Source organism: Stigmatopora nigra, chromosome 12 (assembly GCF_051989575.1).
Source record: "Stigmatopora nigra isolate UIUO_SnigA chromosome 12, RoL_Snig_1.1, whole genome shotgun sequence".
In the NCBI taxonomy this organism is placed as follows: domain Eukaryota; kingdom Metazoa; phylum Chordata; class Actinopteri; order Syngnathiformes; family Syngnathidae; genus Stigmatopora; species Stigmatopora nigra.
Genome location: NC_135519.1, coordinates 6,588,042 through 6,604,043, shown reverse-complemented (window position 1 = coordinate 6,604,043; position 16,002 = coordinate 6,588,042). Strand labels below are relative to the sequence as shown.

At 35.9% G+C, this 16,002-nt stretch overlaps 1 protein-coding gene across 5 annotated transcripts in view; it reads right to left on the bottom strand.

The window, feature by feature from the left end:
• Nucleotides 1-15,923, bottom strand: part of arhgef33 (Rho guanine nucleotide exchange factor (GEF) 33) — a 42,255-nt gene extending 26,332 nt beyond the window's left edge. For 2 of the 5 annotated variants that reach the window (XM_077729224.1, XM_077729231.1), the window contains exons 1-3: nucleotides 15,679-15,921; nucleotides 13,085-13,137; nucleotides 2,379-2,535 (exon numbers count right to left, since the gene is read on the bottom strand). The gene's annotated coding sequence lies outside the window, so the exon portion shown is untranslated. Of the gene's footprint in view, nucleotides 1-2,378; nucleotides 2,536-13,084; nucleotides 13,138-15,678 lie in introns of all 5 variants that reach the window. The other 3 variants (XM_077729225.1, XM_077729232.1, XM_077729226.1) reach the window with 3 other exon arrangements.
• Nucleotides 15,924-16,002: the final 79 nt, after the last annotated feature.

The window sequence follows — 16,002 nt, the reverse complement described above, 5'->3', positions numbered from 1 at the left end:
ATGAGCACTTCTCAAAAACTCAGGTGCTTTCCACTTTCTCTACCTGGGAATTTAAAGGAATGTATGACCGCCTATGAGTGTCAGTGGAATGCAGGAAGTAAACATTTAATTCAATAAGTGTGGGCTACACAAAATGTGATGTTTGAATAATTAGGGCTGGGCAATGAAGATATTTAACTGGCGTGATATTAACTACGATGAATCGCTTAGTTATGAAGACTATCTAATCCCATCTCATCTCATTTTCTGAAACGCTTCATCCTCATTAGGGTCATGGGGGGCTGGGGGGGGGGGGGGGGTGCTGGAGCCTATTCCAGCTGACTCCGGGCCAGAGGCGGGCGGGGCTCACCCTGAATCGGTGGTCAGCCAAGGCAAGGCACAAGGAGACAGATGACTATTCGCGCTCACAATGTGTCCAATCAGCCTAACATGCATGTTTTTGGAATGTGAGAGGAAACCAGAGTACCCGAAGGAAACCCACACAGGCCCGGGGTGAGCATGTAAACTCCACCCCTGGTAAATGTGACCTGGATTTGAACCCAAGACGCGTTAACCACTCGCTCCACCCACCGGGCCGCCCTGCATGATCTAATCATGAATTTAAAATATGTATTTAGCAAACCTTTATCATGAAAGCCAAAAAGAATTATGTAATTGAAGTAGGGCTGGCCAATTTAATTTTAATTACACGGGATTCCCGTTATTATTCAATCCAATAAAGAAGTAAGAGTATCATTTAGCTCATTTGTAATGTGCTGTCACATTAAAAAAAACCTTCATTCATATTAACGTCATAAAGTGTCAAAACATCAACTAAATTTGCCCCAGTCAACAACGTGACACTCAAAAACTCTAACAGGAAGTCGGCACACAAACCTAAAGTGTCACATCAGTTTAGTTTTTAGATCTCCTGACTGAGAAATGAGAAAAAGGCAAACATGAAAGTCAACTTTCTTGGCTTCCTTTTAACAAGGGGAACAAGAAAGAAAACCCTCAAATATGAATCCATATCAGCGGGCGAACCAACACGTGCGTGGCTTTTCAGACATGCCCGGACGTATTCTCATAAACATGGCCGTACACTTTATGAGGTAAGAAGGGCAGGCAAGTCCGAATATTAGGCAACTTTGTCCTGTCACGGAAAATATCAAGTCATTTTTCTTCCTTATCAACGGCTAACCTTTCGGTTTTATGACACTTGACACATTTTGTGAGTCCACTCATGATAGACATAACTATCATTTCTTGTTTACCAAAATGAACCACCAAAAAGGGGGCTGAATTGAAAAATATTGGAGTCATTTGAAGTGAAATTTCCCAAATACGAGATTAATAAAGTTATCTAATCTAATCAAATCGGCATAGACCTCAAAATATTTCCATCAGACTCTAAAATGTGGGCAATTTATGATGTGAGAATTCACAATAGTCCATAAATGAAGATTAGAAATAAGCCACTAATCAGACAAGTCAGATTTGAACAGTCATTTCCTTCACAGCCTATCGTTGACTTCTGTTAAAGGCTAGAAACGAGAAGCACGCAGAGCTTTATAGGCAGACAAATATAACTTGGCACCTTACGCACACACACACACACACACACACACAAACCTTTTATAGCATGTCACAACGTTTCTAGTTCGAAAACACCAGTGGCACGTCAAATTAAAAAAAAGAAAAAGAGGGGAGGTGGCTAAAAGAAAAATTTGCTTGAAAATGGATTACATTTATCGCCTACTTAACAATCCAATTCCTCAAAACCAGAATAGGGACTGAATCCTTAAAATAAAGAAGACTAAAAAGAAACATTTGTGTCAATTGGTGTAAATTTACATTGCTTTTACATGTTTGGAGTATTTTATGCTTATGACTCAATCATAAAAAACATATAATTGGCACTTTAGTAAAAAAAATCATTTTAAAGTGATTTCATTTTTCAATAGCAATTTTAAGTGTGAATTCATTTTGAAAAGGGAACAATTACTTTTATGGATTTTGTGATTACTGAAAATATTGTACTTTAATCAAGTAATTCAATTGTTCAATGTTATATCATGTAATATCATCACAGCCAAAAACACAATTATTATTAAATATTATATTATTTAAAAGTATTTAGATGAGTATAAAAAACTGACTAAAGATGTATTATTAAACAAACATTTATACAAGTAAATATAACATGAATAAGTCAATATTTAGGGGAAAAAGTACAATTTTCTGCAACAATAGGCGAGTAAGTCAGTGTTGCGCTCTTGTAACGCCAGAAAGCGGGCAAATTAAAACCGACTCAACACCTGGACATTAAACTGCATGATGGGTGTTTTATGGCCATTTGCTGTGTTATGTGGCGGTATTAAAAAAAAAATACTTCTTACTGTTTTTTTAACATGTGCAGGAGCCTCTTTCTGTTTTCCTTTTATGGCAGTTCAAAAAGAATATGGGTTGAGGTGGTGCCAAAAAAGGAGCGGCACACCCTCACACCGTCGTCTCATGATGCCAATGATGTCATGAAGCTGACTCAGCGACACTGGGCTGCACAACAAAGAGACAGAATGGAAAAAAATAAATAAAAAAAACATGATAGACGAGAGATACATGTTTCACTGGGAGTGACAGTGATCGAATACTTTTTTGTGGGTGGGATCCTAAGCAAAATGGATTGGACGTTTAATGATAAATTCTTATAAGGGAATGGAAGCAAGCTAAAACTGTTGTATGTGATTTAAAAAGAGTAATCAAGTTAAAAATAAACATAAAAATGAGTTACCAGGTAACACTTGGTTTCTTTTTGTCAATTACAAATTCATTTGTAAAAATAAATATAAAAATGAGTTACCAGGTAACACTTGGTTTCTTTTTGTCAATTACAAATTCATTTGTGATGGATTTGGGTAGGTAGTAGTTCATTTATTTTATCAAAAATGATCACCACACATTTTTTGGGGGGTGTTTGTGTCAGGCCTCATAACAGTGTCTCTACCAATGGATATTTTTGGGGGGTGTTTGTCTCTACCAATGGATATTTTTGGGGGGTGTTTGTCTCTACCAATGGATATTTTTGGGGGGTGTTTGTCTCTACCAATGGATATTTTTTGTTTCCACCAAGAAATTTTGGATGGGTCCACAAATATATTTTATTTGGGGTTCAGTTAATTTCATGTAACTGCCTGTTAATTAATTTTGGTTGAAAATAATGATCAACGACTGAAAAGTCTAGGCATGACCACCAATGGATATTTTTTGTTTGTTTGTTTTTGTGTGTCCATCACTGTAATTTACGAGGTGGGGAGTTTCCCGATGATTTTATCTGTGGGTCTGCCAATGGAGGTTTTTCGTTTGTCTTAGATTAAATTCAAAGAAAGAATGCCTTGTGGGGAGAATTTGTCAAAACAGTCAAAAAAAATAATAGCAACAACAAAATAGGTCACCAAAATAAACATCAAATTTTCATGTGATATTTTAAATGCCAAGGGGTAGGGGGGGACTTGAATTTGTAATCTTTAACTCATTCGCTGCATTTGCCAATAATCAATGTCAAATCAATTTTACCTGACATGGCTTCCATTGTATGATCATGTTTCATATCTATTGGTATGGCTGTCTATCGCCATCAATGGCAACCAAAATACGGAGATTATTCCATAGATCTGAAGACATTTAGAGTGTTAAGAGACCATTTGACTATCAAAGTCTAAAAAGTAGTTTAGTACTTGCACCCTCTTATGTGTTCCAGTTATTTTTTGGTTAAAAGACTTTGCTTTCCCAACTCCACTGGCGACAGTTGGAAGCTGGCACCCAGCTATCGACAGGCTTTTGACACCCGGCTATCTGGACAAATGCTCTCGAGGCGTTTACACTCTATCTTGCGAAAAGACAGATTGCCGAGTCATCCGTCACGGCTCGGACACGCTCATACAGGACGTCCGTGATGTGATTTATTTTTCGGGTCGAGTGCTCCCCACATTTGCTTTAAAAGCCCTTTTTCGAGCAACCGTTCGCTTGAGCAAGTAGAGGAACCAATCTGGTTGGAGCTCGGCCAGATTAATCGAAAAGCATCACACAAATGGACAGATTCTAGGTTGGAAATAGATGAGTGCCATTTATCTCAATGCTTCTTACAAGGCTTTTAATCAAAAAGAGAGGTTTTAGTGTATTCATCACTGGGGTAAAGACGTGTTGACAAGTGTGTGTGGGGGGGGGGGGGCAACACTTAGTGGTTTATATGCAGGTATCGGTTCAGTACGTGCTCTACCTGGATTTGAAGCAATGCTTGAGTTCACATTGAATACTGTAAAGGGACAAAATGCAAAACATCAAAGTGCTTTTCTTTTGTGTCAACAGATTACGTGGGAACACGTTTATTTTTATTTTTTTTCCCCAAAGCCGTCGACCGATCCATTTGGACTGGCATCAATTGAATTATCCCAATTGTAGTGGATTAGATGTTTGAATTCGTTATGGAGTTCAAAAGAAAATAGCACTTTCAATGTCATAACTGTAACAAAGTTAAATAGGAAGAAAAAGGTCACTGTGTCAAACATTTTTGATTATAAAGACAATTCTTGTTGATTTTGGGAGCATTTGCAGTTCACTTCCTCTTGTTTTGGGGCAATTCTAAAAAGGAGGGATGTCCCCTATTTGGGCTTTTTTAACTTTTGTTTTGCCAGTACTGATCCCATGCCCTTGTTTTTAGATCAGGAAAAAAATAATCATGTAACCAGTAAATGATCTGTTTACAAACATTGCATGACACACCATTACTAGCAATGATTTCTACAGAGAAGTCCTCCTACTCAACAGATAGATTTGCCTAGTGGTTTGATTCACAGCGGAATGATATTAAAACACGCAACTAGTGTTTTGGATTAGATCTTGTGACCAAAAAAAATAAAAATAAATAAAAAAAATGCCATCTCAGGTTACTTGTTGTTTATTTTGGTTCACTCCCTGTAAAATTTAGGGCCATCCAAGGTCACTTCTTGATTTTGGGGTATTTGCATGTCACTTTTTAATGTTGGGGGAATTCCATACCGCTTCTTGATTTTAGGACATTTCCAAAATGACTTCCCATTAACTCATGGGCTGCCATAGATGAAGATAGACATCCAATCATGTGGCTTTTTTCACTCTGCTCTTGTAAATTTGATTTAAAAAATTCATTTATCACTAGAAGATATCTAATTCATCTAAAAAGGGCAGGCTGGCACTCAATCAGAATTTGTTACGACATACTGTTGCCAAGATTAATAATAGGGCGTGACGTGTTTGTTGATGAGCTGTTAAACATGCGGCTTGAAATAAAATAAGTGAAATCTTCCTCAACTACCTGCCAATTGTTTTTTGTTTCTTTTTGTTGGTACAAACACATTGGACGTCCATTGCCACTAAGGAGATAAACTGATAACTGGAAAATGAGTTGCTCAATCTTGTTTTGAAAGCAATAAACTTGGGGGGAAAAAAATCAGAACAAAGCCACATTTTGTCGCCTCTTCTTTCATTTAGACCTTCAATTTATTCTGAGATTCTCTAGCCGAGATAAACAACTTGAACGTCTACTAGCAACCAACTCCTTTCAAGTCAGGGTAGAAGATTGATTGGACGCCACGTAACTGGAAAGGCTCTTTCTATTTTTCTGTTGTGAATTTAAATCAGTTTCTCACTAGTTTATCTATAGTAGACGTCCAATCTGTTTGAAGTAACAGTTTGGATGTCTCGTCTGTCGGTGGCGGCCAATCAAATCTTGATTTGAAGGCCTGCGTCATGTCAATTTTATTTCCTGCGAATAAACATTCATCTGTACCTAATTCAGGGTTAGGGTTATATTTAGATGATTTTGAATGGGTTCCACCACTAATAAGATCACATTGACTTTGACAGACAATGACAAATAATGGCAATCGATTTGACTCAAAGGTCAAAAGGTTATGCAAAGTCACGGAGGCATAACAAAACGGAAAAGAACACAACAACAAAGTAAATAGCATAACTAGCAAATAATTAAACCACTGACCAGTAACTGAATAAATAATTAGCACAGAAGAGAAGTTGTTCTTTGTAAGTTCCTGGCTAATTTGTTATGGCAGTTATTTATAGTTTGAAATTCAGTATTTCAAGTCATTAAGAGTGTTATGAATCTTGTCAATCTTGCTCATTTTGAAAGTGCGTTACAGCTCATGTCAACGTTCAAATGAGACAAATAACAATTGCTTCTTCCTACAGTCAATTTCATTCTTTAATTTTTTAAAGGTTAAACTGTTGTTTTGTTCTTTTTTTTCTTTCCAGTCGAAAGTGAGTGGGTTGTCACAGAAATTTCCCCTCGTGTTTTTGCTTGTTATTTATTATCAAAACAGTTTCACTTTGACTTTGTGTGCATTAATTTGAGAAAAATGCAAGAATATCATCCCTACATATAAAATCAATTTCTAGTGAACTGAATCTTGATACTTTTGCAATCAAATATCGTATCCTCATATCACCTTTGAAAATAGATGATTTTGACAAAAGCTACGCATGAAAACAAGATAAATAGATTGTACTTTAAATATTAAGTCCAGATGACATGCTTACATTTGAGGAAGTACAGTGAAATATACAGTTAAAATGTTAGATAGTGGATTATGTACTAAGTTTTGGAGTAAATAAAACCTGACAGTGGATAAAAAAACTGCTTACGGGACCCAAAAAAGGGGAACTTTTGAAGTGTGATATTATTCAATACCTATGAAATGCTTAACCAGGAATAATTAATCATTAGTTCTGGAAATTATTTCTTTAAATTATTTCTACTGATATGAAATTCTCAGTCTGAATATGAGCAGTCAAAAGGTTTTTGTTAAATATTCAATTCATCAGTCTGAACCACAGTTTCAATATTAGTGAACATTTGTATCTTCATGTTTCCGCACGGCAGTTACAAAGAAAACAATTGTTTAGATGATGAGTCATTCCTGGTATTAAGAAAAAAATCAGTCACTTCACAAATGAACAGAAACAATATTGCACCTCATAATACCATAAAAAAATGGAACCCACACACAAACATAAGCGTGCAAAGCATTCATGAATAGACAGAGAAATTTAGAAGAACAAAAGAGAGCCACAAAAAGACGAAAAATGTTATTAAAAGGACTTTTAAATGACTTTTCTATTATTCTCGCCATTTTAGATGTCCAATCCATTTGAAGAGTGAGTGTGGCACTGAATGAACGAACCTAATAAGTTTAAAGATAAATATAAAAAGTTACTATTTCATCATCTGTATTGTTTTTGACAAAAATGTCAATTTCTATTTTGTCCACATTTGTGTTTTTATGAGTTTTGATGAATGTAAGGAGTCTAAACTTAAATTTTCAAGCTTAAAGTTAAATGGTATGAGGAGGACGATGCTACTATCTTACGGGCAGTGCAAATTTGATTCATAGAAAAGATTTTAAATCAATGAAATATTTCTGTGTAAATAGCACATATTGACACATGGCCTTGTTTTAATGACTTAGGTGGACTCGAAAAAGATATTTTGGATCAATTTTGCTGGTTGGTAAAGTCTATAGTGCAGAATTTATAGTCATTTCAAATGTTTTTCTGCTTAATAACAGGTTCATCTGGTTGGCATTACACATTACAATCTTGGCTGATAGAAATTCACTAAACCAGTTGGTAAAGGTATTTTAAATGTGTTTTTGTGGGAGGACTGTTTGCATGCTACAAGACTCCTACACACATGCTCTCAAAAGAAAACAAAAACGTTATCGACAGTTACTTCACCTCCTACGTGCCTTATTTCGCTAGACCAGACAACATACGAGAGTTTCCTTTTTAATTTGAAGTGTGCTGGCAATGACGGCAATAGGCAACCAATCCTTTTTGAACTATAAGGGTTGGCACCCCAAATGATATTAACAGCAGAAAAAAAATGTGATCATCAACCATTTGCACTCCTACTTCACCAAAATTCAAAAAGCAGCTCTCAAGGTTTGAACTTCTGTTTCACATGGAAAAAAAAGAAAGTATAATAAAAGAGGTTTGAACTTCTGTTTCACATGAAAAAAGGAAAGTATAATAAAAGAAAAATGTGAGTCACACTTCCCTTCTTGCATTTTCTGTAGCTTCCTTTAAGTTCATATGACGTCAAACAGACATTTCACTTGCAAAACACTGCATGTTTTACTGAAAATCTAACATGATAACATGTTTGAGCAGGGATTTTCTTTTTTTTTGAAAATAAGAGCCAAAGATAATGCATGAAAGACACAACTGAAGAAATGTCTTAGCATTGTTGTGACAAACATGAAAAACAGAATTGAAAAAGCCTTACAAATGCTGTTGTACGACATGAATAACAAAAACGAGGTTGCAAGATGACTTTGCTATTCACCATCAGGAGCAATACAGAATAACATTTAAAAACAAACGGAAGTTGAACAAAAAAGTCCAAAAGAAAAATACAGCAGATATAAAATAAAAGGTAAAATAAAAGAGCACTCAAAAGAGCAGACATTCGCCTAAGAAACCAAATTCAAAGCATTGCCATATTTATGACCTCCCAACCTTTGACCCTTCCCAACGTATCAACTTACCCCCCACCTCTGAATTAAACAGGCTAATCCATTAGTTATGACAAAATTCTTTCCTGACCTCTGTGATCTTTGACCCCATACCCCCAAAACTTAAACCTGTTCTTATATTTCATATTTCAAAAATAGCCTTCAAACTTTAATAAAATCCCCTTTTTCATTCTGGAATGATCTTGTACACAAACATCCGAGACCGATGACATAACCTCCACCAACCAACCAACCAACCAACCAACCAACCATAAGAGATATTCAAAATGGAGCCATTTAGACAGAACAAATAAAGCAACATTGACAATCAGTCCCAAAATATAAAAATCTAAACACCAAACAAAGAGCTCTTTCGAATTTAGTCTTAAAACAAACAATACTTTGACCCAAGCCGAAATTATGCACGTGTCATAAAGACGTGCGTCAACACCAGTCTGTCTTTTTTTTTTCATTCACCTTGGCAACCGGCACCACTGCCGCCACAGATATCAACTATCTCCTCGATCAAAAGGTCATCAGAAAACAATGTGTGCTAATCTGCGCGAGCCTAGCTAAAAATAAACTCCCTAATTCAACGACCGTTAGCCTGATACGAATATACTAATCTGATTTATGGGTCCACACTCCAAAAATATGAGCTGAAATAACATTGCACTCATCCCGATTGCAGTTGTGTGGTATTGGCCCATGCCAGAAAAGTTTTTTGAGCAAATATATATTGTATTTTAATAATAAACTATTGTACACACACTCGACTGTAAAGTAATTGCTATCATGTGTTAATCAGACAGTGCTTAAGGAACTGTTGGCACTAATTTCCAATCCCCTTCAAGTGGGAGGGTTTGTAGCAAATGAATGTTTGTTTATTTGCTGCCACACTTCAACTTCAAGTGGATTGGAAGTCTATAAGCGACAAGGTAATAGGTAGGAGAGTACATCTTGGCCAAAGGAAGAGCAAATTCTATTTCTAAAAGTCACTGGCCAATCTGTTTCATGTGGGAGGGATGGCAATGACTTCAAAAATGTTCATTTGCTGCCTGCCTCTCACTTAGAATTGATCGAATGTCTGTCTAGTAGTGATTAAATCATGAGTATGAGTTTTCCCACATCCACCAGGACTCTAAACTTGCAGTAGCACGACACACAATCCCTTCTGTGTAATAACTTCAGGGTGAGGTAACATGAAAATGTGATGTCCGATTATATTATCATTATTGGATGACAGTGTGTGCAGCTGAAGGCCATCTTGAGCAGGCAAACTAGCAATTATAAACTGGAATATGAAAAGTACAAATGCGCCGGATCGAGATTTTTTTTAATACTCCCAGATTACTATGACGTCTTTTTCGTGGCATATATGCAACAGTGTAACGATAAACTGAAATCAAATAAAAATAAAACAAATAGCTGGCAGTAAATTATTTCCCAGAACTGCAGTTACAAATTATTAAGATATCCTACATTAAAATGACGGGAGATAACAAGAGAATTCACCCGCAGGGATAGCGCCAGGATGTAGACTTTGGGCGCCGATGGCAATCGTTCATTTGCATCGTGTCCCCGATCGATAGCCACGCGGCATCCCTGCCTCATTTCTTTATCAAGCAGAAGCGAGCAGAGAGAAGGTGGAAAAACATTCGGGTAGTCCCGATTAAGGTCTCGTACACGTGTCCACATCAGAGTATTTCGCGGAAATGAACAGTGCCGGTTGGAGAGCGTTATATGCTATAGCTGTCGCGGGAAGCTAAAGGCAAGATAACATTATGAAAGAATGATCATGTCTGACGTATGGAAATACCTTACATTTGAATGGGCTTTTTTTCTTGTTTTTTTTCATTTGTCACAAGTAAAAAGGAGCCCAATCCATTTGAAGCGAGAGGGTGGCAGCAGAGAACATTTCTTTGCGTCAATATCATTTTTGGAGCACCCAATATTGATTTAAATGCCTATGCATCTAAATTTGATATTATTGTGTTTTTTTAAAAAACTGCCTTAAATTCCATGTGCAAAGCAGAAATGCAATACTTTTTCAGCAATTTTATTCTTGAAAACAGTCATCATAAAGGTTTTTTTTTTAAATATTGTGCCATAATTTGGTGGCTATATGACTCATTTTATGAATACGTAAATATTTTAGAGTCTCGTGGTACTTTACAGAAATTCAATAGTGAGCTTTAACATAGTAAAATGATTACAATTTGTTTTTAAATTGTCATCATGCTTAAAGTAAAATGTATTTTTATAACCTAGCGTAACCTCAAGTTACTTTATCTATGTAAACTAAAAATATTTTCCCCTCAAGCAAGTTTGCAAATACATTAAAATACAATACAGCATTTTTACATTAAATAAACATTACTTTAAGCCTTCTTGACAGTGCATGATCTTTAAGATATATATACGTATAGTAAAAATTTACAAACTAAAATGAGGAAGTTCTTTCATAACCAAAACTGAAAGTTCGCCCCTTTATTGAGAAAGTGTCGAAACTCGCACGGAATAAACATTAATTAATACATAATGCCTTTATGAAATGATAATTATGGGTTTTAAAAAAAATAGGATTGTTTTCTTCTACTAGGAGTGAAATCCAGTAAATAACAAGTCAATGGGAAAATCTCATCTTATTTACAAAATGAACACGACAAGCTTCATTCTTCTAAGTTTAAAACAATTAAGCACAAAATTAACATTTGTAATATATAAATCCACCAGCAAAACCTGACTTGAAACATTTGTCATATAAAAGGAAGTTTATCAGACCGACATGTTTTTTTCATTTTTAAATAATTTCTGGTTATTTATGGGCTCTAAATGTTTAACGACTAGACTTAATGGTTATTTTTTTTCTCTTAAACTCGTGTTTCGAGTACATAAAATGACCGTCGTATTATTTAACTTTAATGTAGATGGCAATACAGTGGAGGCGATTAAATTGGAAAATAACCAAGGAAAAGTGCTTGGTAGCCTCGCGATGCAAAACAGTGAAACTATATTCTAATTTAAAATAAATTACTGTTGTTTGTATTTGTAATTTTTATCTTGCGATTCTGTCGGATTTGTAATTTAGTATTGGACTTTTCCTAACAGTTGCGCACGTAATTTTAGTGTTTAAAAATGTCCCCATTACGCATGTAGATCACCACGATTAATATAGACGTGATTAAAAACACAAATATGCATTTCAACAGTACAATTAAAACGTGCGGTTATTTAGTTTAATTCATTTTACATTGCTCGCAAACGGCACAATGTTTGTTTTCCACAGATCATCCTCGTCTGTTTTCCCCTCATCTTTTTTTCCATAAAAAATATATTCTCCATGTTTTTGCCTGTAATAACCTCAAACCTGACGTGTTATTTTTATTTAACGTGTTTAAATTGCATACAAAAAGTGGGATTAAAAAGAAACGCATTGAACAGACGACGAATAAAAAGACTTGCACAAAAAAAGGTAATCATGTTGATATTCACGTAAAAAGTCAAACAACGATTTATAAACAAAAAATAAACGACTGTATGTTTTAAATTTAGAATGTAACAACATTAATACATATTAAGCCGGAAAATGTGCGGGCAATCTGCTGCTTTTGTGGTGATTTTAACAAAAGTTGTTTATATATAGCTATAAAAGACTAAATGAAATAAACAAAACAGAAAAAAATCAACTACGAGAAATTGGGGTTTGAATTGATTACTGCATTTAAAACTGGTTATTTTTCAAAGTAGTACGGGAAAAAGAAATAATATTAAAATTAAACTCGGGGAAACGTAGACACGCGTCACCACCTAGCGGACAAAAACTACTACTACTACTACCACTGAGTCATCCGTGTCCTGGCCTGCCCTCGCACTTTTCTCTTTAACTCGCCCATTTGTGGTTACAAGAATAGGGTTTAGTTTCCTAATGACTATGTATTGGGCTTTAACATTAACAGTAAGGGAAAAACAGAGACCAAGCATGGACCAACTCTGAAATCCTCAGTGCCACATGGCACCATCTTCCATTTCCAAACATCAATATATATTTATATATAACCCTAACCCCAAAACATTCTACAATGTTAAGTTTCATCTTTGGGCTTGCACAGTTGTGCTTAAAATAAAAAAATCAACATAACAGTTGAAATGGCTTTCAAAATATATATTGTTAAAATTCGATTTTACTTTTTTTCCCCAAGTTTGATGATTCTTTGGACATGTTTATTTCAAATTCCCCCATTGTTTTTATCATGCTGGCAATATTCTGGCCAGTTTCCAACCAACGAAAGCGAATATTAACAACAATGTGGTCCAAGTCCACAATCATTAACTTTTCCAGGTCAAGTCATCAGAAGTTATCAACAGTATTACATGACTAACATTACAGATGTCAACAAATCAAAACTCCTTTCAAGCAACAAAAACTCAACCAATGGCTTGACCCCAACGCCAAACACCGCCACTTTTTGGGGTACCCACCACACGCAGGCAACACTCAGAAACCCCCTGAAAATCATCCCCACATTTTTACTCACCATTTGCGCTTCTTCATCTTCTTGTTGTGAAGCAGAGGCTGCCGAGTCCAGAACTGAGAAAGTCAGAGAGGAAAAAGACAGAAGGAATGTTTTAATCATGCTGAGGGAGGCCAGTTTTCTTCCCACGCACACACACACACACACACACACACAAACACAGACGATGAGTCTCCCAAAAGAGAAGAGGACGTGGTGACAGCTAAACCAAAGCAGAAGGGAAAGAATGAGAGGAAAGATTGAAAGCAATGAAATCCGTGGTAAACAGAAGAGTCATCTCTCATTTCCTCAGAAACCCCCGCTTTCGACTTGTGACTTGCGAGGGTGTGCATAAGTCATGAAACAGTGAAAAAAGATTAGTGTGACCTATCTGTGAGAAAGGAAACAAATAGCTTCCTTTTCCCAAGAATCCCAAGAGACAGAGATAATTTTTCCTTCTACGTCTCTGGGGGCAAAATAGGTTTCAATTGTCGGGGCCAAAGAATGGAAATCTGACAGCAGTCCACACCTTATAAAAGCAGAACACTTGAGTCCATGTTTGGTCATTCTAAGGCCTAATCAACCATTCATACAGGAGGGAGATCCTGTGAGTATACGTCCAATCGTGTGGCTCTGAGAAAACAAAACTAAACTAAAAGTTGTCCAATCCATTTGAAGTGAGCGGGTGGCAGCGAATGAATGTTTAACAAAAACACAGAATTTTTAAAAAGTGTCTTATGTATACTAGAATGTAAAACATTAAAAAATTGAATTAAATATAGGTATACTATGTATATGTGAATCTTAATGTTTTCCATATTGCATACTTTAGCAAAAAATTAACATTTTTACTTTTTTTACGTTACCTCCAAGTACTCGCGGATAACGATGAAGTCATTTTTGTGCTATAGCCACAGAACTTTTATGTCAAGGCATTGTAGTATTTTGTTCCTCTTGTCTCATTCTCACCGTTTTGGGTCTCATTTGAGGGCGTAATAATAATGAGTCAGGCTGAGAAAGATCTGACTCACATCCTCAGGAATACAAAGTCTTTTAGTGTCCAGGTTACATGGATATGACAAAACAGAGAACATGCAAACTCCCAGAGAACATTGTGGTTTGGAATGCAATGTCTATGAGAACCAAACTTTTTAGGCTTCTCACCAATCCCCCACTCTTTTCATTCTAGAGACATTCCAAATCATCAATACATGTGTCCGACAGTCTCTACCAATCAATAGGGCCTATTCCCAAGGGAGGTGACGTTCAAAGACAGGAAATCAATCGCGGAATTGTTAATCAACCTCGGAAAATAAGAACAAGTGTAGTCCAGCAAAAGAGGATTTTGGCAAGATTAGCAAATGAATTCCACTCATTATCCAAATACGGCAATGGACGTCCGATGCATTTAAAGTAGGATGTATTAACCCCCTAACCCTTTCCTGAGGCACGTTTAACTTGTGGTGAATTTGTTTAAAACGTTTTCATCTAGTTTTAAGAGTCAGTACTGGACGTCTCTTATCGTGAATGGGAATGACAAAAGACCATTTCATTTTTTAAGTGTACTTCCCTTTGTGAACATCGGATGGCTGCAGAGATTAATCTGCAACGTATCATCCCGTATTTCTACCACTAGTAGGCGCTATAAAACACATTTTAACTGTGCAAGCCTTCAACACTAGAATCCAGATACCACACACAACTATACATAAGTATACGTACATATAATTACTTTTAATTGACTTTTAGATGGTGGCTGGGAAATGTATGCATGACTTTTGAATAGGAAGTTTTGCTGAAAGTGAGGAAGATGTTAGTATAAGAAAAATATTGTAGTATGTTCCGTTATAAAAGTGCAAATATGTCATGTTATGGCAAACAATCCACCTTTGGAAAGGGATGTGCACGGCTGTTCAATGCAAATATTGACATATGGCCTTAAATACAATTGTCCTTTTCAGTGCATGCATACTAGCGTCTTTGGTTGCTATTTACAGAAAGACATCCAATCCGTTTTAATAAGAGGCTGACAGGTAGTTTGTGAAAATAATTTGGAAAAAACTGTCAATGGAACATCAGTAATCATTCATTGTCATTCTCACCCATATAAAGCCATCCGGTGTGGGCGAGTAAGCCACATGAATGAAGAAGAAAATGGGTCAAAAAAAGCCCAAATGATAATAGTGTATGTTTCAATGTTCCACAATGGATCAAGGAAAATTCTCAATGTATAGTATATATTAGTTTTAAACTTTAAAGGTAAATAAAATGGTTGGTATACTTTGTACTCCGGTTCTGCTTCATGCAAAAATTTATATGATAGATTAACTTGATGTTCTACAAGACTTTGGGTGCAAATGACTAATAGTAGTACTAAAAATGCAGGGTAAACAACTACATTCTGGAAATGAGGTGCGGTGATGACGTCACCAAACAAATTACAAGGAACGGGGATCAGCTGTGCTGCGTTTATGCAGTCAGAAAATGTATTTTCGATGAATCGAAGTTTTGCAATGACAGAAAAGTGAAGAGGAAGCATGGAAATACCAAAACTTACTTGCAAACTTACCACTAACTTGAAATGAATTTGCAAAAACAAAATAAATGAACAAACTTACCTAATTTCAGCAGCCACTTTGCACAAAACTGTCTTTATTTTGTCTCTTTTTTTTAAATAAAACATGCACATCGCGCCTTTTCCTTAAACTTTTGCACTGCAAATTAAAAAAATATCTATAATAATAATAAAAACGCCAAACTACAAATGCTCATTTCCTCCTTGCACATATCGCTCTTCGGTGAGACACCATTCAAGAGAAAAAAACAAGTTAAAATATCAACTACTGTATCTATACGCCCACAATCTCCTCCACCAGCCATTCATTGGACATCGTGTAATCACGTGACTAAATTTCAAACATAGTATATGTACAATACACATG